Genomic DNA, 25,128 nt, shown 5'->3' with positions numbered 1-25,128 from the left:
AAATGTAGAAATAGCCATTTTTTGTCAATGAAAAACAGTAAGCCTTTGAACAATATTCATTTTCTTATACATAAGAATAAATAAAGTAAACCTTCCCTGTCGCTTGTAAGGGTATCTATCAAGTATTGCCTTAAAACTGACCTTTTCCTTCATTTTTATCTTAGCAAAATAAGATGTCAATGAATTTAATCGGCTTTGTTTTTGTCATTCAATCCACAGGGTCAAACTGAAATGCATTAAAGTCTAATATGTGCTTTTCAGTCCATTCATATATACTTATCAGTACAATAATATACAATCAGTGATCTTGTGTTCATAGATGGTCAAAACAATACTCTTTGCCCAATTGATAGTGATTGCTCCTTTCACAAATGGCACTGCAAGATAAATGGAAAATATCACAAACAAAACCCAAAAGATTTATATAACTGCTTGTGTTTTGATATATCAAATGACTTCAACAGGTCTTTTTTTTCTTTTTACTTAAAGCAAAACCTTAATTTGGCACCAGTTGTCTTTATGTTGCTCAAATATAGTACACATTTCCTGTAAATGTCACACATCTAATCCATTTACGCACCCTTAAGTAATACCGGGGTAACTCACATCCTTTTTCTCATGAAATGTTGGATTAAGTGTTGCTTGTCCTGGTCAAATTGCGTTACATCTTGCAGAGCAATACCTCAGATCTTTGGCCAATCAGAATCTGCAAATTTAAGAAAAACAATGAACCAAGAACAAAACTACCATTTATTTCTGTGAAAGAATGTACAATGCCTGTTAACAATCATTTGAGACATACGCAACTGTACGCAAGTGTACGTCTGGCAACGCTTCCATGAAAATTGCCTACTACGACTTCGAGATAAAGAATGAAGTGGTTGGATAAAAGGGCCTAAAAGTATCGAAAACGCGTGGACATGTGGTTAACTTGTTTCACAAGAAGTTATTAAAAGTATTTGTACTATGGAAGAAAAAAAACACAGTGACTTGGAAAAAGACGATGACGAAGGGGAGCTTGATATGTATGACTAACGTCGTATTTTAAGATGAAACTGATATAGATATAAAACAGGATGTTCATATATTACGAGCATGTCGGGTAAAGTGAGGTTCTTATTCAAAATCATACACATATATTTTGAGTGATAAACTACTAACCCTATAATGTATTTTTTGAAAATGTTATTTACTGACAACACGATTGTAACAGTATATTTAAAATCTTAACATGCAGTTGTCTAAAATTGGTGGGTACTAAAGACTTACTGTGATCTACTTTCGTCTCCTATGGTAGAATTACTGTGTTGTCTGTACCTGAATTTCAAATCCTATATAAAAACAATTATGTTCGACATTTATGTATTGTTTTGGGTTTATTGAAACATTTGTAGTATCTGTGGTTAATCTTATATGGGAGTAAGAGAACATCTCGAACGAATTACGAACATTAAATATGGTTACTTGAATTCATTGATGGCAGAATGTTTCTCAAAAATTAACTATAATGTATTATTTTGAAAACGTGTAGACATCTTTTCACTTATTATTATGCACAATTATTATTATGTATGAGCATAACAATTTATCACATATATGACACATAATGTTAAAGGGACTGTGTCACAGATTGGCACAAAAAAAAAGTTTTTCTGTAACGAATCTCAGACAAATTATCTAATAGAATGTGTTATGCTTTGATATGATAATTGTAAAAAAAAGTACCAAAATGTAAAAAAAAATGTGTCGGAGACCGGGTTCGAACCCGCGTCGCCAAAATTGAAGTCCAGCGTCTTACTAACTAAGCTACAAAGGCTTTTTCTAATCGGGTGACATAATTAAGCTTTACACCTACCTCGGTAATATCACGTGATTACACCGACTAGCCAATCACGCATAAGGAATTAATTTTACCTGGTAGACTACCCAGTAATCTTTTTTTAATGGAAAAATACGAAATAACTGCTTAACTTAAATAAGTTGTAAACTATGTGGTACTTCAGTTAGTAAGTATCAATGCATTGTACACATCGATGCCAAGTTTATGTCAGTTTTCGACAATTTCCCCCTTTTTTTCGCTATTTTATCATACTTGAGACAGCCCCTTAAACAGATTTCAAATTGTTTTAATGTTATGTAATAGAACTACCTGTAAAGGGACACACTTTTGACGAGGGTGTACAGCAAATTTCTAGACCGGGCTTTTATGACATTGTGTACAATTACAATTATATAGTTCTGTTGCCTGGTTAATGTTTTAGAGGATATTTGTTGAATTCAGTGTAAGATCGTATTTTATTTCACGAGTGGTCAAAGAAAAAAGTCCAAAAATCATCGGGAATTAATTTATTGTCAGTGTTGTTGTTTTTTTGGTGCTTATTAAATCACTGTCGCTTTCAGACTCCGGAATCATCTGGATCCTACTGTACTTCGTCGGTGGCGAATTCAAGGCGTTGTGCAGGGTGTTTTGTTGTTGAGGAACTGAATCGGTTTCATATTTGTTGAAGTTGAATGTTACGTTCCCGTTGAATGTGGGGTTAACGAATAAGCCCGGTGGAAATGTCGTTGATGGACCAAAAGATGCTTTATGGAGGGATGGAGGGCAGACATTGGAAGATGCATTCGACGACAAGATGGCGGATATCGCCATGGCCTGGTTAGTGTTCAATCTGCTATAATTGTTCAGAATGTTCAAATTTTATGGCCGTTAATCTGAACGATTTGATTTGGGACCCCATTGTTGTTAAGCTTTTGAATAAGCCTTTTCCGGGCATTACAATAGTTTGAAAATGACACTGAATTTATGGACTGAAGGTAAACATATACTTTCAAAATGCTTGTGCATACATGTATGCGTTTAGAGTGTGTAACTAAAATGATGTACAACTCTAGTAATAACACATGTAGCCAAGTAAATGTTCCACCGATACCTACCAAGAGGATTAATTTTCAATGAAATTATTCATACATGGGTAAGTTCCTTCGTTTTTTAATAGTTAATACCATTCAAAAATGTTTGTTTTATTGAAATTAAAAATAAGGGCACCCTAAAAATAACTTGCTAACTTTATAATGACAATAAATACCTGTACTGCGTGATGCGTTGATCCTCTATGCCAGCATCTGCCTTCATATTGTTCATTGTGCTGTAGATAGAGTTGATTCCCATGGCACAGTTCCGGAACCAGCCTTTTTGCTGGCCCGTACAAATACTCAAAAGAAATGGGCTTTCAGGATCAAGAGGTTCAACTGGGCGCCGGTCCCTATACACTTTGAATAAATGAACAGGATCTCGGCTTTGCTCACCCTCAGTGGCGTACGCATGAGGCTGATTTTGTCTGAAATAATTTGGCATAAGCATTTGAAAGAAATAATCTGATATATATATATTCTCTTTTTTTTTTAAATTAAATTCACTTTTAAATGAATCAGTGTGTTTCTGAATTTCAACAATAATAACAATTATAATGCATCTTTATTTATTTCAATGATAAGACATTAGAACTACATTCCAATATCATTTTTAACAATAAGAAACTCGTCTTACCTTACATTTCGAGGGTTTTCACCCGTCCTTGTTTTGGTTTGGCGCTCAGTTTTGAGTTCAATGAGTTTCAGGGTCCAAAGCTAGGTTCACGTCACCCATCTCATGTTTCTTATTTCTGCACCAGTCCACATACCAAAAAATGTAGTACATGTGTACCACATTGAATGGATTAGGGCACGTGCATCACCAAGAGTCAGGGCCTGGTACAACTGCTCCAGATGGGTGTCAGTGAGAGCCTCGGCTGCTCTTGGCTTGTTTCCTTTGCCCATCATTTTCAGATTTTTTTGTTTGCTTTTTTAGACATGTCGAACTTTAGCAAACTCAACATCATGAATGATAGATATCTTTGAGTTTTCACATCGCAGATGTCTCTCGACAGAGCTCACAAAGCTTCTTAGGCTTGTTGGCTCAGACTCCTCACCATTTTGTTTTCTTACAGAAAAGAGGAACTGACACAAGTATTCATTGGGCTCATTTAGTGGAATGAATTGAATATTTCTTGAATCTCCTTCTGACAATAAAAACTCATTAACTACTTTTATGTCACTGTTTCTTCTATTTAATGTGTTTTTGTTAGTGTTCTCGGATAGAAATTGGTCAACATCTACGGTTTTGAACCTTACTTGCTCTAGCTCATTTTCTCTCTGTTGTTGTTTATTTTCAGTTCGTTGTTTGTGTCTGTTTTCTTCAGTGTTGTTGTTCACATCAATACTTTCATCATTTTGCATAATTATCTCCTAAAATTCTGTGTTTAGAAAAAGTTCGGCATAAACAAAAATCAGCAAAATCCCCACCAAACGCTGATTTGGCCATTGTGCCAATGTTGAAGAACAACAGACGATAACAAACATGTATACTCTACCTGTTAAATGCATGTACTTTTTCAAGCCAAGGGAGGCAAATCTTACAACAGATCGAAAAAGTAGTCCCGAGTTGTCTGCAGTGAAATGAGCAAGGGTTATCATTTCACTCGAGCCAGAGTGAAATGATCAAGATATCATTCACTAATATTTTTCACTCTTTCACCGGTATGAATGAAATAAATTCTGGTAACCTAAACTTCAATTAACAGGTGCAATAGTATTCCCGTTTAAGAATGCTATTGATATTTCTAGTCCATTAACATAAAAAAATCAGGAGTGTTGCGTTATGACTCATCGAATTAAACTGTCAATTCATGTAAATGAAATTTTAAGTAGAGTATTATACAGATTAAAATTGTTTGTCAATATCTTAAGATTTAAAGGTCGTCCATTGTCTTGTTGAAATTGAATCTTGCATAACTGAGTAGACTTGCAATTTGAAAAGTGTAAAGTAAATAAATCAAGTCAAGTTTACTTAAGAAATTGTTTGCAATGTTCTTTTGTTAACAGGTTACGTATTTTACATGAAAATTCATCAGAATTGTATTTTTAATAACATTTGTAATTCGCCTTTGTGCCAAAACATGAATCACTGTATAAATAGGATTGCAAAATGACGATACACGCTCATTGAAGGCGTTTTCTATTTAAAATGTAACATACTTTTCTAATTATGTAACGTAATATAAATGTGACTTGTTATTATAACTTATTTATCAGTATTGTGTAAAGTTTAATGACTTATTGAATATTGCTCATCAAAGCGATGCAGATTCTTTTGATACTTGTTTTTCGTTTAAAATATTGTTAGTTTTGCAGTAACGTAAATATCAGTATAGTGAGCAATTAAACATCTGTTTTTTAGCTGAAAATCACGTCATATAATTATCATTGAATTAAAACAGTTTTCTACACTTTTTTAAACCGTCAATATTTTACAAGTGACAGCAATGTTCGGAAGTTCAACATTTTTTGGTAATGAACTTTAAAATGCTGTAGTTTTAAATGCACAAAGGCCAAGGCTTACGTTAATATGTATTATAATATCTGTAAGATGATACACTTTAATATAATCATGGTCTACAAAATCGGGGGAGCAAAACCTTTTACCCCTCACAATCTATAAGCATTTGTTTGTAGACTTATGTTCTGTAAATATTGCCACACAATCCCAGTATTATTTATTTCTTATCAAATGAATGCTAACATTCATTTCTTCCGATTTCTCCCCAGCAAATAATCTAAAGGAATGATATTGAATTATTTTTATACATAAATCAGATTGTTATTTTAAAAGAAATATGGCAGTAAAGAAATCTACACACGAATTTCATGTTTATAACAGAAAACTAACAAGACAGAAGTCTTTATGATAAGACTTAAATGTGTTTGGAAAATCATTGTCCCTATAAAGTATAAGCGTGTCACTTCATCGCGAACTAGAAGGTATTTGCGATCAGTTTGAAAATGAGTTGTTTGCTTAAAACCATTAAGGAATTCTAAGGCACAACAGAAATAGAACATTGGTCACAAAACGTACACACATTACAAGCAGACCACAGATGCATCAGAATAGCTCTATCGTTAAATGATATTTTTTCCACACAAATGGATAAGTATATTTATAATAGGTAAAGGAAGGCAGAGTATTTAGGTCAACACCTTTCCATTTTCGGCGTAGTTATATATAAATATATTTTTCCCTAGGTTCCTGAACACATGGATTTAAGATTTTTAGGCTTTGTAAACTAGCACAAATTATCAGTGGTTATGTTCCTAATTTGGGCCATACGGCATATTAGCGCACATCTTTACGTGTGTGACAAAGCACTAATATATATATAATTATATATAAAATGTGCATATTAGCTTAACATTGTTATATATGAGGACGTGTACATAATTATTATTTAACTCCTGGATATTGCCGTACACTGTAATTCCATTCTGTGGTGAAAATTAAAGTAAGTTGATCGTTACCGGGCATAGAAAGTGGCATCATGTAATCCGTAAAGTTGAAAATATCAAACCGTCGTCGCAGACCAGCAGCGTTGATTATGTATTTTTAAGAGAAATTATCATTGAAAATTGGTCACAGTAGTTGTCAAATTAATTCAATTTATTTGAAAATTGAAATTTGAAAAATGCGGTCAGTTTGAGAAAGTTAAATGTTGTATGTGTCGGTATTCTTATCCAGTCTTTTCAATACGACTTTTACAAGAACGTTTGACGGTTGTTAACTGGTCGAGGCATTTTTATAATGATTTTTAAGAGTGAATACTGGTTCAAATGAATGAAGGAGAATTGAAGGAGAACAGTTTATTATGAAAAACACGAATGAAGAGCAGAAATGTTTCGTTAAATAAGCGAAGCGTCGGCATCCTTATAGACTGAAATGCAATATTACAGAAGTAAACACTAGTGATGAAATAATTTTTGAGAGCAGTCGATAAATCGTCGTTGACAATGTCATGACAACTAAAATCGATAGCGGTTGTCAAATATCGATGTCGCTAATGTAACGGGTAATTACGATTTTTTTCGTAATGCGATAGCAAACTAGTAGACGTTAATCGTCTTTTAAATAAATGTTTGTTCATATTTACAAGGGATATACCTATCTCTTAACGATACTGACTTCTTTATCGATTTTAAACAAAAAAGGAATGGTGACATTGAATCAGCATTGCTCGTATTGTTTAATATAAAGCAATATTTTCGTTTCTGCAGATACCAGTGCCAACTGTTGTAACGGACAATGCAGCCAACGAATGAAAAGCTATTCAATTATTTAGGTGGGAGCATTTCGAGTGTTACGGCTATCGTCTGTACATAGCTTTGTTAAGAATTATCTAGAAGGGCCAAAAGTTAGTCTTATTCTCGGGAAGTTTCGTAGAATTATAACCCTCTTCCATCAGTCAACCAGCCTGAGTGATTGCCTTTTGGGAAAAGTGATAAAAGTGTCTGCCAGTACTCCAACCTTGATAGGCCACATTTTTATCAATTATATACAAATTAGGTGGAATGGTAGAATGGCAATGTTAAATTGGTTATAAGTTCACAGGGCTGCTAGTATGGCAATTGCTAGTTACGATAACCTTAACGGTTATCTCCCTTATTTGTAGCATACATTTTATCTCTCAGATAAGAATGTTTCGTCATGAATTTTCGATGTAATTTATTAACATTCATTTAGAACGAGACGTATTTATCAATTCTTATATAGCCAATACGTTATTTTTAACATGTAAATCAACACTTAACCTCTCGTGCGTGACCACATAGTCTACCTATATATTGAACTCATCTATATAGGGGATACGTGATGCTACAAAATCAAAATATAATGAACAAAAAAATCATTATCGTTTGACAGATTAAAATGAGTGGAAAGGCCAATAAAAAGGGGCGAACATAAGCGAAGGTGAAGAAAGGAAAATAACACAAGATGAATGCAGCAGTGAAAATGAACATGATTTAAGTATATCTAGTCAGAACGGAACAGGAAAACAAACAATACTTATGTAAAAACCTACGGAAACAAGCTCAGTAGCAAAAAGTTTAAACATTAACCCGGTTAAGTGGCACTGGGCAAACGCCAAAGACATAGAATAAACCCAAAAAGAAGAAAAGTAAGAAATCCCAAAACAGACGGAAATTCTTGAATAATCACTTGAACCTACTTATAAAACGAACACAATCAAAACAGTCATAAAACAGTTAAACAATAAAGCAAAAATTGTCCAATGTATTAACAAAATGTGATTGGAAAGTCTCAGCAAAAGACGAAGAAGATATTCAGAAAATCGTCGAGTAACTAGTTTTAGAAGAAAAATAGATATACTAAAAACTATTTTTAAAAATTGAAATATTAGAAGGGCAGCTATTCAAAACTTCTCAAGAAAACAAAAAACTTAAACAAGAGATTAGTGCCTTAAAAGAACAATTGAAGAGAAACAAAAGATTCCTCTGAGACTAAATAAAAATATCAATTCACGAAGTATTTCAGACTTAGAAACGATTTAAGGACCTCGAACAATATACACGAAGTAACACCATTCGTGTGTATGGCCTTCAAGATAACATCAAACGTGAGACACCATTAGAGACAATTAGCAATTTCTTAATTGTTAAGTTTACAATAGTGTTTTACCTTTTAATAAAAAGATATATTTTTTAAATTTTTAGAACCCATGGGCATCCAGGAGATTTGACTTAAATACGTTACTTTCTTACAAAAACTTTGGGTATCCTACTCTTTCTTTTTTTCATTTGGTTTTAAAAGTTTAGAACCATACCTTAAGTATCCCTGATAAAAGAATTTGCATTTATCAAGTTGTTGTTCTGTCATCCACTAAAACACATTGAATATTTAGAGGTTAATGCACGGCGTAGCCGGGCCGTTGAGTGATAATTGGCCCGAGTGACTCATAATGGCTACGCCGTGTATTGACCTCTTTAATACATGTGTTTGTTTTTCTTATTTTCAAGTGTAAAGTTTGGTTTTTAAAGTTTACCGGGTATCCGTTTTTTGCATTCTCGCTTGACTACGATGAGTTAACTTACTCTCAAATGAAATTGACTTTTATTATTTAGTTTTTGAGAGTGAGCCAAACAGGCATACAGCATTTTGTTGTCACTTTTATTTTCCCATTCCAATTTCAATTTATCACTTTGAAAAATCCACAAGCAAATCAATAAACGTTTATTTATTTAGTCAAGGCATCATTTTGCAGTCGTCAAAATTGATTTTAAGGCGAAAATTGAATTCACGTGCGAACGTTCTACGGGCCGCAACATAATAATCGAATATCGGCCCTGGCCGCAAAACTGATAATCGCCGAGTCATGCAATTAAATCCGAAATCCCTGTACAAATGTGTTACTATATATAGTAACATATGAATTAAGATATGTCTACTATAGGGATATACGTTTGGAATGCATTTTTTTTTAAAAACTGAGTCAAAAATATATCAATACATTTCAGCCTAGTTGCTAGGAGCCATATATACACAAAGTTACGTATGATGGTTTGCACAAAGTTACGTATGATGGTTTGTGTAATATGATGTATGATCAATATGACCAGTCGCATAAGTCATACATTTTTTATAATGAGTACTTTTGGAGATATAATTAAAGTTACTCATTAGACGTTTTAACTATGTGCGCTTATGAACTTGCAAAATATAAATTTATAGTGTCAATAGATTAACTTAGGATACTTGGTGAATATATGTGTTGACATGTTATAGGATTATTATAATTTGGTAGTTTTGGAAGTGGTTTAACCTTTTAAACTAAGCTATATCTTGACACGTATAATATGAAAATGATTTTTTCAACATTTTTTTTACAAATTTTGTTCAATAACATAAGCAAATGCAATTACTCTTCAGTGAAAATTACACAATTGTTTAATTAATCTATCACTTGTACGAAACCAATAGTTTGAATTACATAATTGTTGATTTGACGATTGCTGTATAAATTCATCAGTGTTTATCTCTTGAAAAATAATAATATGTTTTTGCAATCGCGCTAAAATATAGCTCTATTGATGATATGTTATTATACTGAATGTTAGTTAAATGATATTACAATGATGCTAATGCATAATATAAAAATCATAACATACATCACTTTAAAAAGTATCTGCCGTCACGAAAATTATCATTTTACTCATACGTTTGACAAAGCTATTTATTTTATATTTTTTCTTTACTGGAAAATAAAGATTGAATGCCACAAATATTTTTCTTCCGTATGTTTCTAAGAGAGTGGTCACTTCCAAGGAAAATATTACACATTTTTTCAATCCTTAAATAATGAGTATCACGTCCTGTACTAAAGAACGTCAAGTATTTAAATATCTATAGTCTAAGAATTATGATATTATATGTTTAAAATAATCCCATTCAACAGGTCAATCTTGGAATGGAGAATGGAAAGGTTTTTCATGTTTAAGTGGATATAAATCAAATAAAGAATGTGTTGCCTTCATTGTTAATAAAGATTCAAAAGATAAATGCTTAATTTCTGATGAGTGAGTAGCTAGCTGGTCGGCTAAATACCTTAGATATTCAAGATAATAATAAAGGCATTACTTTAGTTCCCGTTCATGTATATGGACTACATGATGACAAAACAAAGTTATTCGAAAGATTAGAAATGTTTGTAGCTGACAATAATGAACAAAATGTAATAATTGGAGGTGACTTCAACACTGTGCTTAACCCTTCCATTGACAATAAGAAGGGTATGAAATGAGCAAAATAGGGGACCAGGTTACTTTAAAATCAACAACAGCATTATTAATGACACTGAAAATCAACACCTGATAAAAATGCAATAGGGGAAGTTATAGAACTTAACAGTAACTGTAACCCAAAAACACTATGAGATCTTATCAAAGCGACTATAAGATTTAATTTCAATCAAGTAGTAACTAATGCTAACAAACAAAAAAGAAAAGAAAAACATGATATAATCAAAAGAATCAGTAAACTACAAGAGAACACAATTAAGTAATAGTAATAACAGTCAGATATAAGAAATAAGTGCTCTTAAACAAGATTTAGATATAATAACTGCAGAAAAGGTTAACGGAATATTGAGGTCAAAAGCACAATATGTAGATTATAACGAAACAAAGAATTAATAGTTTGCCGGTCTTGAAAAACGCCACTGTGAACAAAAATAATTACTAAACTTAATTCAAACCAAACCATATTAACAAACATAAACGATACATTGAATGCGCAACGATTTGTTTTTAAGAAAGTTTACAAAAAAACAAGTATAAACAAATGGTGATATTAACTTTTTTGATGTTCCTTCAACAAAATTAAGCAACGAAGAGAAAATAAAATGGGAAGGTTTGCTAACTGAATTCGTGTGTACAGATTTTCTTAAAGAAATGAAACTAAATAAAAAGAAAAAAATACGACAGAGTGTCCATTGTCTTTATTCATTTTTATTTAATGTACCGAAATACTTTCAAATAATATTGACTCTTGTCCTGGAATTGAAGGTACTGAAAGTAAAAAAACACTCAAATTAAACAAACACCATTAGCCAACGTTGCTACATTTTTAGCAATGGAAGCGAATTATCTTATAAAACAATAATATATTCAATTCAGGGGTATAATGCAACATCAGGCTTAAAACTCAATTACTCGAAAACGTTAGTACTCCAAGTAGGCAGCTTAAAAGAAAAGAAAAGAAATTTCAGTAAATGTAGTAGATTTAGATGGACCTCCAGATCAGCGAAAACACTAGGAATCACATTTTCAAATTATAATATATCCTTTTCTACCAATAATATTATACCTTAAATACAGGAATTCAAAAAAAATGTTTTAAACATATATATATATATATAAACGTATTTTGTTAGTACAGTCAGTGATTGCTTTATGTTACGTACTTGATATTCATGCGCTTTCTTTGCTGCATTCAAATATGTTATTCTATATAGAAATACATAAAAAAATAATTATGTTTTATCTGCATTAAACTACAGATAGAGCTGAGACAGGTTCTTTGTGTGCGGGCAATGCGTAGAAAATATTCAGGAAAGGGAATCATGTATAAATGCCGAAGGTATCATTGAAAATGAGGGTAAGTTTAAGTTTTCTTTATTCGTTTTTTTTTTTAAATTATTGTTTCGGCTTCTGGAATTACAAAAGTTCTTAAAATTATAATGATATTAGCAACTTAAATTATGTTGATAAATTATCATTATTATTATACCAATATATACAATTTAAGGATGGCTTAGACGGATCAACGGTAAAGCGGGTCGCAGCAATTAGCAGTTAAACGTTCTTTTGCCATTGCTGCAGCGTGAGGTCGAGACTGTAGGACGTCAAATACAGCTTGTGTTCGAGGACATCTTGTCCCGCCATAACCGAACAGTGTACAGGGAATTTAACGTGAAGCTGCTAGACCTATGGACTTCTTTTGACGACGGGGAAATTAGCGCCTCAGCCTTTCTTAAGTCAATTGAGGCAATATATCGACCCATTTGAAAATACATAGCGGAGTATCACAGTTTATTTACTAATTAAAATCAAATAACATTATAATTGTCACAAAAACAAACAAGTTAAATTGAAGTAATAAACCAACGTGCAATTTTTATTTCTGTTTTTGTTTTTAAACAAAAGCTATATATTAAATAATTTGTTATAAAATAAGAAAATATGCATGTATTTTGAATACATGTAATACAAAATAGCATTTCAGTATACCGCTTAGGTTTTAAACCGCCAAATGTTCGCTTACATCCATTCTTATTCCCTAAAATTCCAAATCAATGTGAGATATCGAAATGGAGAAAATAGGTTTAACATTGTTTCATGTTTTTTTACCCATTCATTTCAGATCCATTTGGTGTTAATTTACGTTTTAGCTACACGAAGAAACTTGCGCCTCGAGGGAAGACCAACTCAAGACCCAATCTTTGCAAACTTTCATGTTATTCAACTGACAGTGAGAAAAGTTGAGTTAAAGATAATTTGAATTATGTGTCGAATTGACTATGCCTTATGGTGTCGAGTCAACTGGGTGCCGAATGTGTTGGTGCCGAATTGACTAGGCCGAATGATCTTGGTGCCGAATTGTCCAGTTACCTTTTTTTCATTCCTGATCCAAATTTCTCGAGACATCCCTTTAGCAGGTTTATCACACATTCTTCGTACGTTCATTCCGACCATTCTTAATAATTAAGATGTTGCTTCATGTCATTTACAATTACAAATGGCATGATATGTGTTATTTTGAACGGTTTAAGGAAAATTGTTGTAGAGATGTGTAAGACAAACTCTTTTTGATAATAAAACAGTTTAAGGAAGTAATTGAATGAAATTTCAAACATGTTATGCTTGAGTTGTTTCGATACAGTTGTATATGTTTAATTTTTGCCCGTTATAACACTTTTATCAAGTGAGTGTCATTTAATCTGTTTATTTCAATGTATGTTGTACATGTGTATGTATAGTATATATGTGTTTTGTTGTTATGATCTTTCGTTAAATAAAGACAGTAACATTATATGGAAATTTACTAACTGGTTCAAAAAGCATTACTATAGTATCACACTAAATGATTTCAGGTAAAACAATATAATTGATCATAATGATACCATGTAGAAGTATGTATTTCAATTAATGTCCTATTGTTTGATTCGATTTACGATAGCCGATTGAACACACACATTTGTAAAGTATATGTAAACTAAATTGTAACCGTATAAGTGTATAGTAACACTCATTTAAGTTTATATTTATTTGCGATAACGTTGTACATTGGATACATATGACAATAAAACCCATACCGCAGTTGTTACCCATAATATGATATGATACGGGCTTTAAGTCCAGCGCAGGTGGACGAAAGTCTGCCTACGTTATTTGTGTGAATGAGAATATTTCATTTCTTTGCCAGAATGATAGCTATCTTTTTTGGCTAAAGCTTGTCATTCAATGCTGAATTGAAGCGCAAGCAGGCCGGTAAACAAATTGTACATGTTTTGGGCGGTGTCTAACGTCCGTAAACCAATGAAAATCGTTACGGAAATACTCAAGGTACATGGACATTATCAGATCGACACCTAAAGGTGAGTTGAACTGATGGGCATGAACGGATATTTTTTGAGTTCAAAATATTTCTAAATTTGTTAGGAAAGTATGTAACATTACTGTGTAATGTAGCAACCTGGTTTTAGTCACTTAAACTACTATTCCTAATGACAAATTTACAAAATATCGCTGAAACTAAGTATTTATGGAAGACGATTTAAATACGTGTATAGTAATCCGCATTTCACGCAACAAAAAAACCTTGATAAAAACTTGAATTGAACATTGGACGCAGAGAATAAGTCTGATAAAATCTATAAAAGTGAGTTTAACTGAGGTACATGAATTCTATTTTTTATTGAATAATTCATTTTCTGACTCCATTCACTTGCAACTTCATGTTTTATCGATCTTCGATTTATATAGAGTTTGTACCAGTAACCACTATAATATCGTACTAGAACATCCGTAACATTTGCCGATGATTCGGCTGAAAAAATTAACGAAGAATGGTACGATATAGTAGTGGTACAATATTAAAGTGAAACGATCTCCGACATCCGTTTTAACACGCTTCTGATACAATGCAAATATTAGCATTTAAACTTTATATTAACAGACCTTTATTTAAGGATACACAATATACGTTTGATTTAACCTAAATTTACACTTACCGACATTTGTGGCACCAACTCCAGACTTATGTCCTGGAATTCACGCATGAAAACACTTGAAACTGAGTTATATCATCGCAATAACTGGCTATTGACAAAAATCATCGCATTAACTGGCTATTGACATACATACTCGCATCAACTGGCTATTGACATACATACTCGCATTAACTGGCTATTGACATAAATCATCGCATTAACTGGCTATTGACTTACATACTCGCATCAACAGGCTATTGATATAGATCATCGCATCAACTGGCTATTAACGTACATACTCGCATCACATGGTTATTGACTTACATACTCGCATCAACTGGCTATTGATATACATACTCGCATCTACTGGCTATTGACATACATACTCGCATCAACTGGCTATTGACATACATACTCGCATCAACTGGCTATTGACATACATACTCGCATTAACTGGCTATTGACATACATACTCGCATCAACTGGCTATTGATATAGATCATCGCATCAACTGGCTATTGACATACATACTCGCATCATCTGGTTATTGACATACATACTCGCATCAACTGGCTATTGATATACATACTCGCATCTACTGGCTATTGATATAGATCATCGCATCAACTGGCTATAGACATATGTCATTGCATCAACCGGCTATTGATATACATCATCTCATCATCTGGCTATTGATATAGATCATCTCATCATCTGGCTATTGACATATATCATCACATAGTCTGGCTATTGACATACATACTTTCATCATTGGCTATTGACATACATACTAGCATCCACTGGCTTTTGATATACATACTCGCATCCATTGGCTTTTGATATACTTAATCGCATCAACTGGCTATTGACAAACATTATCGCATTAAGTGGCTATTGAAATAAATCAAAGCATTAACTGGCTTTTGATATAGATCATCGCATCAACTAGCTATTGATATAGATCATCGCATCAACTGGCTATTGACAAACATACTCGCATCAACTGACTATTGACATAGGTCATCGCATTAACTGGCTATTGATATACATCATCACATCATCTGACTATTGACAAACATACTCGCATTAACTGGCTATTGACATAGGTCATCGCATCAACTGGCTATTGACATATGTCATCGCATTAACTAACTATTGACATATGTCATCGCATTAACTGGCAATTGATATACATCATCACATCATCTGGCTATTGATATAGATCATCGCATCAACTGGCTATTGACATACATACTCGCATCAACTGACTATTGACATATGTCATCGCATCGTCTGGCTATTGACATACATACTCGCATCAACTTGCTACATTGTTAATACCAAAAAGGTTAAACCCATTACATATTGTATATATTTACCAGCCGGATATTTTCTGAATGCATGTAAACATGATTTACGACTGTTTTTTTTTGGTACTCACTTGTGCCCGACCCATATAAGTCACTACTTCTTGAAACTCGTTAACTTGTTGAAAGTGCCTGAACATTTGGCAGAATTCACCACACAACCTGTTTACCTCCAGGTCAGGTTGGTTCTGGTACTCACAAGACATAATATGAATATTAAAAACAATTCGGCGAGTACCAGTTAACTCGTTTAAAGCACTCGCAAAAGTTTCCCCAAAACGCTACAAAAATGTTTTTCTACCTGGTCTGAAACTCTCCAGACTGACAATGGCGGTGATCCGCTTGGGAGATGTTTCGGGGACACACCATACGACCAACGAATATTATTCACTACAAGGGAAAGGTCGTAAACTTGTTTAAAGCACTCACAAAGCTTGCCCAAAATTGCTGCAAACCCCGTTTTTCCTGGTCAGGTTCACTTAGTAGGCATTATAGGCGAAACGATCGCCTGCATCAACATAAAGGTCACCATTATGGAAAACAGATAAATTCGTTAAAACAGCCGAAAAACCAGCACAAAACTGATATATTTTCAAAGTCTAACTTACTTCGGATGTTAGTCGTTAATGACGTGTCTTGGTGTATAACGTTTGTTTCAATGCAAATACACTGATCATCTTTGTAGTATTACGTATTATTTGATATTGTGAATGGTGAATTTTGTACTTTAAAAGTACTGTATTTCGAAAATTTGAAAAGTTGTTACCAAAATAGATTACATCTGCCATTAATATCGTTCCTTATTTGAAAAATATGAATGAATTATTTTTCACATTTTGCAAAAACAACACATTTCAATTTCAAACTTTGAGTTGCTGGAAATTTATCATGAGCACATAATTGATGCTTAATTTATCTTCACTGTTTTTCTGTACTTTTTGATAATCGTACTCTATAATGTGTGATGGATGTTAGTTGTTAAAGTTGCTACTCTCACAGATTTACCATTTTTACAACTTTTTTATTTTTTTTTGTCTTAGAAAGAGCAAATGTTTGCGTAAATATCTGCAAAACAGTGATAAAAGATTGCTGACAAAATATCAGATCGCAGATTTTCAAATTTCTGTTTTATGGATTAAGCCGTTACTAATGGTTTGAGAAAAATACATAAAACATCAATTTTGGAACTTAAATATAAAAATATGTGTTCTAAACTTTTGTCAGCAGTCTTATATGACTAGTTTTCATGCATTTTCGCAAAAAATCGCTCGTTCCAAGACAAAAAAAAGTTGTCAAAACATTCAATCTGTGAGAGTGCAGCTTTAATGAAATAGATACAAGTCATATCTGGTATCTGGAAAGGTATGACCTTTACTGTCTGTTAAATCATTAATACAATGTAAAATACAGGGACAAGCCCACTAGTAGAACATTTAAAAATAAACCCTGTTTAGGGGCACAATGCATGCAAATAATTTCCGCGAGTTGTGCCTAGTTTTCGCAAAATCTCTGAATACCTGTGTGGGTGGTCTACGATATAACCGTGATATTTTGGGGTTAATTTTCCCACAAATATTCGAGATTTGACAAAAAAGTTCATGAACTTTAACGAACAAGTTACTTTTCGTTCTTACCAGTGTGTATGCTATAAATTTGGTAACGGAGCAAATTATGATTATTTGGAAAGATTATCCAATACTGACGTCTTATTTAAAATATCAAATAAATTGATAATGGCTAATTGTTTCGGGTCTGCTTTCTTCATTTATGCTAAAAGATTGGCGACATTTGTGAGTGCAAAGAAACAATTTCTAACACATTCGCGTGAAACATAATTTGCGTACGTACAGATCATTGTGAACGGACCACTACGCTCAACGACTGTTATGTACGGGAAAAAGTTGAAAGTCGGCTACTTCCGTTTTTTGACAAATAATGTAGCCAAAATAGATAACATGGGTCTTTGGGCTTTTATTGCGTAATTAAGCAAACAATTGAAAAATGTGTTAAGATGTATTCGGTTCGACATTTTCAATTTTCCGGCTGGGATGGATGGTCTGCAATCATAACAAATAGGAAAGTTTAATCGGCAGAAAAAGTTGGCATTATATTTTTCTTCATGGAATATCTATTTTTCGAAGAAATTAACAGAAAAAAATTCTTGTTTTCAAAGGTGTTTACTACCTTTTTCGAGTCCATGACATAAAAGTATGACTTAATATACATTCTTGGTGTTTCATAATAAACAAATGTATCAAAGAAAAAAAACTCAAAAGGAACTTGTCTAATTGTTTAAAATGTTTTTATTTCGATATTCCATTTATTTCGCCTTGTTCCGTAATTAATTGTCATGAATAGGTTGCTGCTTTAAGGCGGCGTGAAAGGCAAACAAATACAATAATTTGTAAAGAAATGCATGACATTTGTATGGTATTTCACGGTAAAGAGTATGTGAAACAAATCAGGCAATGACGTTCTTATATTTCGTCCATTGGGTATTAATCAAGTTTTAGCTCTACCACTCCATGTAAAACAAAACGAGATGATACATTGGGGAAATCAGTACGCAAAGTAATAGTGTAGGTGGGAATTTGTATTTCAGGTTATGGCCATTTACGGCTTTGCACGTTTCTTGGTAATATGCTAACATATTGCCTGAAGCATGCCATTTCCTTAACATTACATACGACTTCAAGTTGAATAGTACTGCTATTTGTATAAATCGCTAAAGTAAAAAAAGCTATTCATGTGGACACATCAAAAATACCGGTGTCAGTGTTAGTACCATATTCACATGCAATCAAGAAGATTTTATTTGTGCGAATATTGGTAATAACCATTGGGCGCGTCATCACTTTAAGCCCCTCGATACACCACTATTTGAGTATATCTCTGCAACACTGACACGAAGATTTAACGGTGTCGTACTGGTGATGCCATTTCCTGGATATTGAAAGGGGATAACTACGATCATTTAAAACTGTTTAATATATTTGTTATCCCAAAACCTCTTGAATGAATCACTCAAATCGTTCATGGTCATACAACACTTACTGCTGTACCAAATGTCGCATATACAAATTCCCACCTACACTATTACTTTTTACAATGTGAATCTATAATATTAGGAGATTTTAATACAGATGTGTCTAAAGTTAAGTCTTATCCTCTTTTGCAATGTTTTAAGTCATTTATTAATATGTTTCATTACAAACAATTGATCTCAGAACCTACTAGAGTTAGTACTACAAGTGCAACTATTATTGACTTGATATTGGTGTCTGATAATGATAAAATTACTCAGTCAGGTGTAATTCATACTTCATTTAGTGATCATAGCTTAATATTTTGTACAAGAAAAGTCAGTAAAATTCCTATTTGTTCTCATAACAATGTCACTTTAAGATCTTTGAAAAATTATAACAAAGATGACTTTCAGGCTAGTCTTCTAGCTACTGACTGGTCTCCTGTTTTGCTGAGTGATAGTGTAAATGATGCCTGGAATATATATAAACAGTTACTTTTATCTGTGATAGACAATATAACTCCTGTGAAACAGACTAGAATTAAACAGAGAACCGAACCATGGATTGACTCAGACATTCTTAGTGCGATTAATGATAGGGATAAAGCTTTTAATAAATATAAATGTGATAGAAACTGTGATAATTATGAATCATTTAAGACTCTCAGAAACAAAGTTCAGAATCTTATTGTCAAATCAAAAAAGGAATATTTTACTAATACACTCGAGGAGAACAAAAATGACTCAACCTCTTTATGGAAAACTGTTAAAAATCTTGGTTTGCCTTCCAAGAAGGGTTCATCTTCAACTGGTTCAAATATTTGTTTAAATATCGATGATAATGTGTGTTTTGAAAAGAAACTTATTGCTGAATCATTCAACAAATTTTATACAACAGTTGCATGTAAACTTGTTGAAAAGTTGCCAGAAAGTGTGCATAAATTTAGTAAGAATTTTGTTAATACTTATTATGCAAATAAGGGTGTTTTTGCAAACAGTTTTTCTTTTTCCATTGTTTCTGAAAGTAAAGTTCTTAAATACTTAACTTCATTAGGTGTCAAAAAAGCTACTGGTTTAGATGGTATACCTTCTCGTTTTATCAAAGATGGATCCCCAGTTATTGCTGGTCCATTAGCTCATATCATAAACTTATCCCTTATCCAAGGTCAAGTCCCTGATGATCTTAAATCTGCAGAGTTGTTCCCCTCTATAAAAAGAACGACAAATTGTCTGTTGGTAATTACCGGCCTGTGTCCATTTTAAATGTTGTATCTAAACTCCTTGAAAAGGTGGTTTATGACCAGGTTGAAGCTTATTTTAAGGATAAAGATCTGTTGTATAAATTACAATCAGGTTTCAGGAGTGGCTTCTCTACTGATACTTGTCTAGTTCGCCTTACAGACTTTATCAGGTATGAAAACGATAAAGGTAATGTTGTTGGTATGGTGCTGCTGGATTTGCAGAAAGCGTTTGACACAGTCGACCATTCCATTCTTTTAATGAAACTGCAAGCATCAGGTCTTAGTATTGACGTCCTAAATTGGTTCAAATCATATTTATCAGATAGACAGCAGCTTGTAGATGTCTCTGGTACTTATTCTTCCAATTCCAAAATAACATGTGGGGTTCCTCAGGGCTCAATCCTTGGACCCCTTCTCTTTTTAATTTATGTAAATGATATGTCAGCTGTGGTCAAAAATAAATTGCTTTTATATGCTGATGATTCTGGTATCCTGGTATCTGGTAAAAGTTTATCTGTTGTTGAAAAGGCGCTGACAGATGATATGGAATTGGTCAGCCAATGGTTAGTGGACAATAAGTTGTCACTGCACTTGGGTAAAACCGAGTCAATTTTATTTGGGTCCAAGCAAAAGCTTAGGTCACAATCTAACCTGCATATAACCTGTTCTGGTACATCCATTGAATCAACTTCATCTATCAAGTATCTTGGGATTACTATAGACCAAAATCTGTCATTTTGCTCCATGGCCGAGTCTGTTCTTAAGAAGGCCAACTCTCGGTTAAAATTTCTTTACCGCAAGAAAGAGTTTCTTACTCAGCATACCAAGAAACTTCTGGTTATGTCTCTAATTCAGTGTCACTATGACTACGCATGCTCTGTTTGGTATAATAGCTTGACACAGTCTTTAAAAAATAAGTTACAAACTTGTCAAAATAAAATAATGAGATTTGTACTTGACTTGGATTCCAGAGCCCATATTGACCCATCCCACTTTAAGTCCCTTAGCTGGTTACCGGTCCACAGAAGAGTTGAACAGATAATGTTGTGTCATGTTTTTAAGATAAAAAATGGCCTGTCTCCGGATTACATGGGTGAACACTTTATTTCGCAAGATTCCGTACATAATTATAGTACAAGACTTAGTCAAAAGGGTGGGTATTGTCTACCTAAAGTCAAAAGTCATGGTTCTAAGTCCTTTGCTTTCTCTGGAATTAAACTATGGAATGATTTACCTGTAGAGTTAACGGAGATCAACAGGTTACAAAGTTTTAAGGTTGCCATCAAAAGGCATCTTATGAACAGTATTTAAAATTGTTTTTACCTATTTCGGCTCAGGATTTTAAATTGTTTGCTAATATCTTTTTACAATTTTAGAAATGTGTTTTAAATCCTAGCTGCAAACAGGAGTGTCACTAAATCAAGATTTGACTGTGATATACATTTTTATGACTCAATAGTACTTTTAAACATGATTATATTTAGGTCCGCCTCTCTGTGTCATGCCGCCAATACAAAGGACCACAATGGAAATAAGGGCTTGCCCTTTTTTGTGTTATCCTTGGTGTTGGTGTGTATGTCATAGTTTTCTCGTATGTGATATAGTATTTAATAATGCTCATTATTTTATCCTATGTTATGTTGTTAACTATGTATATGCTTCCTATGCCGAAATAAATCTATCTATCTATCTATCTATTACGGTATGTTCACTCCTGTTTTCACCGTCACAAATGTTAAGGCGTTACGCCAAAGTACTGTAAAGTAAATGCTTAGGATATAGTTCTATGTATTTTTTGATAATTGCAAAGACAATAATGTTTTTCTTTTATATCAAAACAAAATAAAAACAGAAAACAGAACAGCGTTTTATTCACGTTAATTATACAGTTGTGTTTAATAAATACATGCTAAGCATTTCATACTACAATACATTGTGTTATAGCCCACACTAAAAATGAATATTTGATAAACAACTCTTCTACAAGAAATCAAACATAATCAGGTTATTCGTTAACTTGTTGTAGATATTTTCTGGTAATAAAGCGTATTGACGTATAAACGTATTTACATAGTTAAGCATACTTTTTACAGAAATCATCCCCATTGTGCCTTGTCTCTCAATATTTCTATGTCTCTCAAAATATTTTTAAATTATCGGAGGCTTAGCATGATATATCTTTGAAATTATCCAGTAAAAAAGTAAGTTGGCAATTTGAACATTTTCTTCAATTCCTACAAATACAAGAATGAATGTGTATCGAAGGTAATACGCCAACCTGCAATATACATATCTCGTCATATGTTTCTGATAATGGGGACATACGCGTGAATATTAACAAACTCTGAAAATAGTCATACGTCCGCACACCCGGATGACTGTAGGATATTTTTCTACTTAGCGGCCCGGTTTAGACTTAGTGTGTTATCGTGTTGTTCCAGGTGTAGCTTCGTGATAGTTGCGCTGAGAATACAATGATCTCGAGTATCATTGTATACCTTGAGAAAATACTTAATAATTAGAAAGTGTCGCTCAATATCTATTGGAAATCTGCCTAGGTCTCCATAAAAAGACAATCAAATTATCATATTGACATCGTACAACATCTGCATGAACGCTTTGACAAAATGCTTTTCTGACAACATGTGCTATCCGCGAATAATAATCAAGTAAGAAATATTGCTATATCGCAACAGATCTTCAACATTTGGTGAAGGTTAGTACGGAGTAAAATACTTCATAGAGTTAAATCTGGTAGATAAAAAGTCGGATTTCAGAAATCTTACCGCACGATGTGCCAGGTTAAAATCTGCTTGTCACGATTATTTCAGTTTTAAAAAGACTTTGGAATGTATGATTGTCCAGTACAAGGTTAATACTAAACTAACCAAAAGAGCTAAGCAGTCAAACATTTAACTATGAGCTGGTCAAAGCCAACATACATAAACCCGATTTTTGTATGTGGAATCAATGGACGCACGCTATGCTATGTTAAACAAATATTGGAGACCGATGTTTAGACGTCTGTATGGATGAAAACATAAATCAAAAGTTTGATATATCTTCTTTTGTTTTATGATTATATTTTTGTTTCTTTGTGTCACCTGTTTGGTGTTGTTTGGTTTTTATCCACGTTTCTTTCATCGTGACAGTGGCTGTTTGTCCCAGTAGCATCCAGTGTTTTATACTTAAATTTTACGAACCGTCGTATGCAACGATATGCCATATAGGACAGACGGCTATGATGAGGGTCAATAGCTTGTTTGTTAAACGTTCGTGTGGAATATATCGAAAATTCTATATTCTTAAAGTTTCTGTTGTTAAATACAATTACAAAAATATTTAAAGCAACAAGCGTCAAGCTTCGTTCATGTTTATAATTTGAAAAGTGTGGTGACAATCAACTTAAAAATGGCGTAGGTAAAGTTGGAATATTTGTATCAATTTTCATTTCGTACATTTCTCAATTTCGATAATGTTTTTATTTAACATATACAATGAGATTTAGATACATATGTAATAAAAAGGGTTTGGAACAGGGAGGACCCCCTTCCTAGCCATATTAAAGCTAAATGTGCCAAAATTGTGTATACAACTATCAGCAAAGTAACAGACGTAAATGTAATGGAACCCGCTATTTTCGTTTCATAATCTATATTGAGCGTGTAAATGCCGGACGACAAAAATTCACCAGAGCGTAACGAAACTGCTTTTCGGTGTTTGTCATCATAGTGAGTGTCATATATTTCGCAAATTAAATTATATGACGTCAAGATTTTAGTCTTTTTGTGACCGCTTAACTGGAAGAGTTCCGTCTAGAAACGGAGTCTCTTGACGGATGCATGTTAATTCACTGATAGAGGGTATGTAAATATAAAAGTATTTATTTAAATAGTTCGAATGTTAATGCAGTATATACATGATCGTTGTAATTCAAATTCCGTTGTATGTACACGCTTCATGGATTAAAACTCACATCGATCACAAAAGGTGGAAATATCAATAACAAAAGTAATAAAAGGCCCGAAACTGTAAGTTTCAGGATGCCCTGCTTTCAACCTTTCAACATACCCTTCCCGTATCAACTGTTTTGTTAAAAAAACACACAAAATAATGGGGTAAAATATAAGGTTGAAAATAAGTGAGCAGTCAGCGACAATTCCATTAGCTAAGAAATATCATATTTTGTGCACATAATCCGCACAACTGGTTATATTTACAGCACCTACACCAAGAATTATTCAGATAATACACGACTACTTAAGCGCAAGTTTGGGACGTTGTTGGAACTGTTTAGTTTTATGTTATCAAGGATAACGTTCAATAATTAGCGTCCGGTATATGTTAATAGCATTGTTTTTTTAGATAAAGCCTATTGTACTTGTTCTGATATGAGAGATAATGTAATGAAGCAATGCAAAAAACGATGAAAGATGGTTCAACACCTGTTTTCCGCCCGAGAATAGTGATCGAATATTTTTACTTAGAAGATGACAGTTAAAACTTCTAGGGGATTTGAATTTGATCGTTGAATATAATAATGGTATTTTAAGATGATTATCATATTTAATTTTAAGAGTTTGTCTTGGCTCTGAAGAAAATTGAAAAGCTCAGCCGTTCATTGTTCGCCGATGGGTTTCAACGGGCCTTTTCAGACGAGTAAATACCGTAAATAAGTGAATCTGTATATCAGTCTGTTTTTTTATAAAAATCCAGTTCTATGACGTCAGAGGTCTATATTATATTTTTGGCCAGTTCTAACCTCGGCATTGCTTCCTTATCATTTAATTTGTGTGTTTAAATTGGTACAAATATTGATGCAACTGACATTATACATGAATATT

At 33.2% G+C, this 25,128-nt stretch overlaps 1 pseudogene; it reads right to left on the bottom strand.

Annotated features, from left to right (window-relative positions):
- Window positions 1–2,341: 2,341 nt before the first annotated feature.
- Window positions 2,342–4,275, bottom strand: LOC128246350 (uncharacterized; annotated as a pseudogene).
- Window positions 4,276–25,128: the final 20,853 nt, after the last annotated feature.

This window comes from Mya arenaria, chromosome 9, assembly GCF_026914265.1.
Source record: "Mya arenaria isolate MELC-2E11 chromosome 9, ASM2691426v1".
Lineage (NCBI taxonomy): Eukaryota > Metazoa > Mollusca > Bivalvia > Myida > Myidae > Mya > Mya arenaria.
Note: the sequence above shows the minus strand (reverse complement) of the source record. Positions and strands in the feature narration are given on the sequence as shown.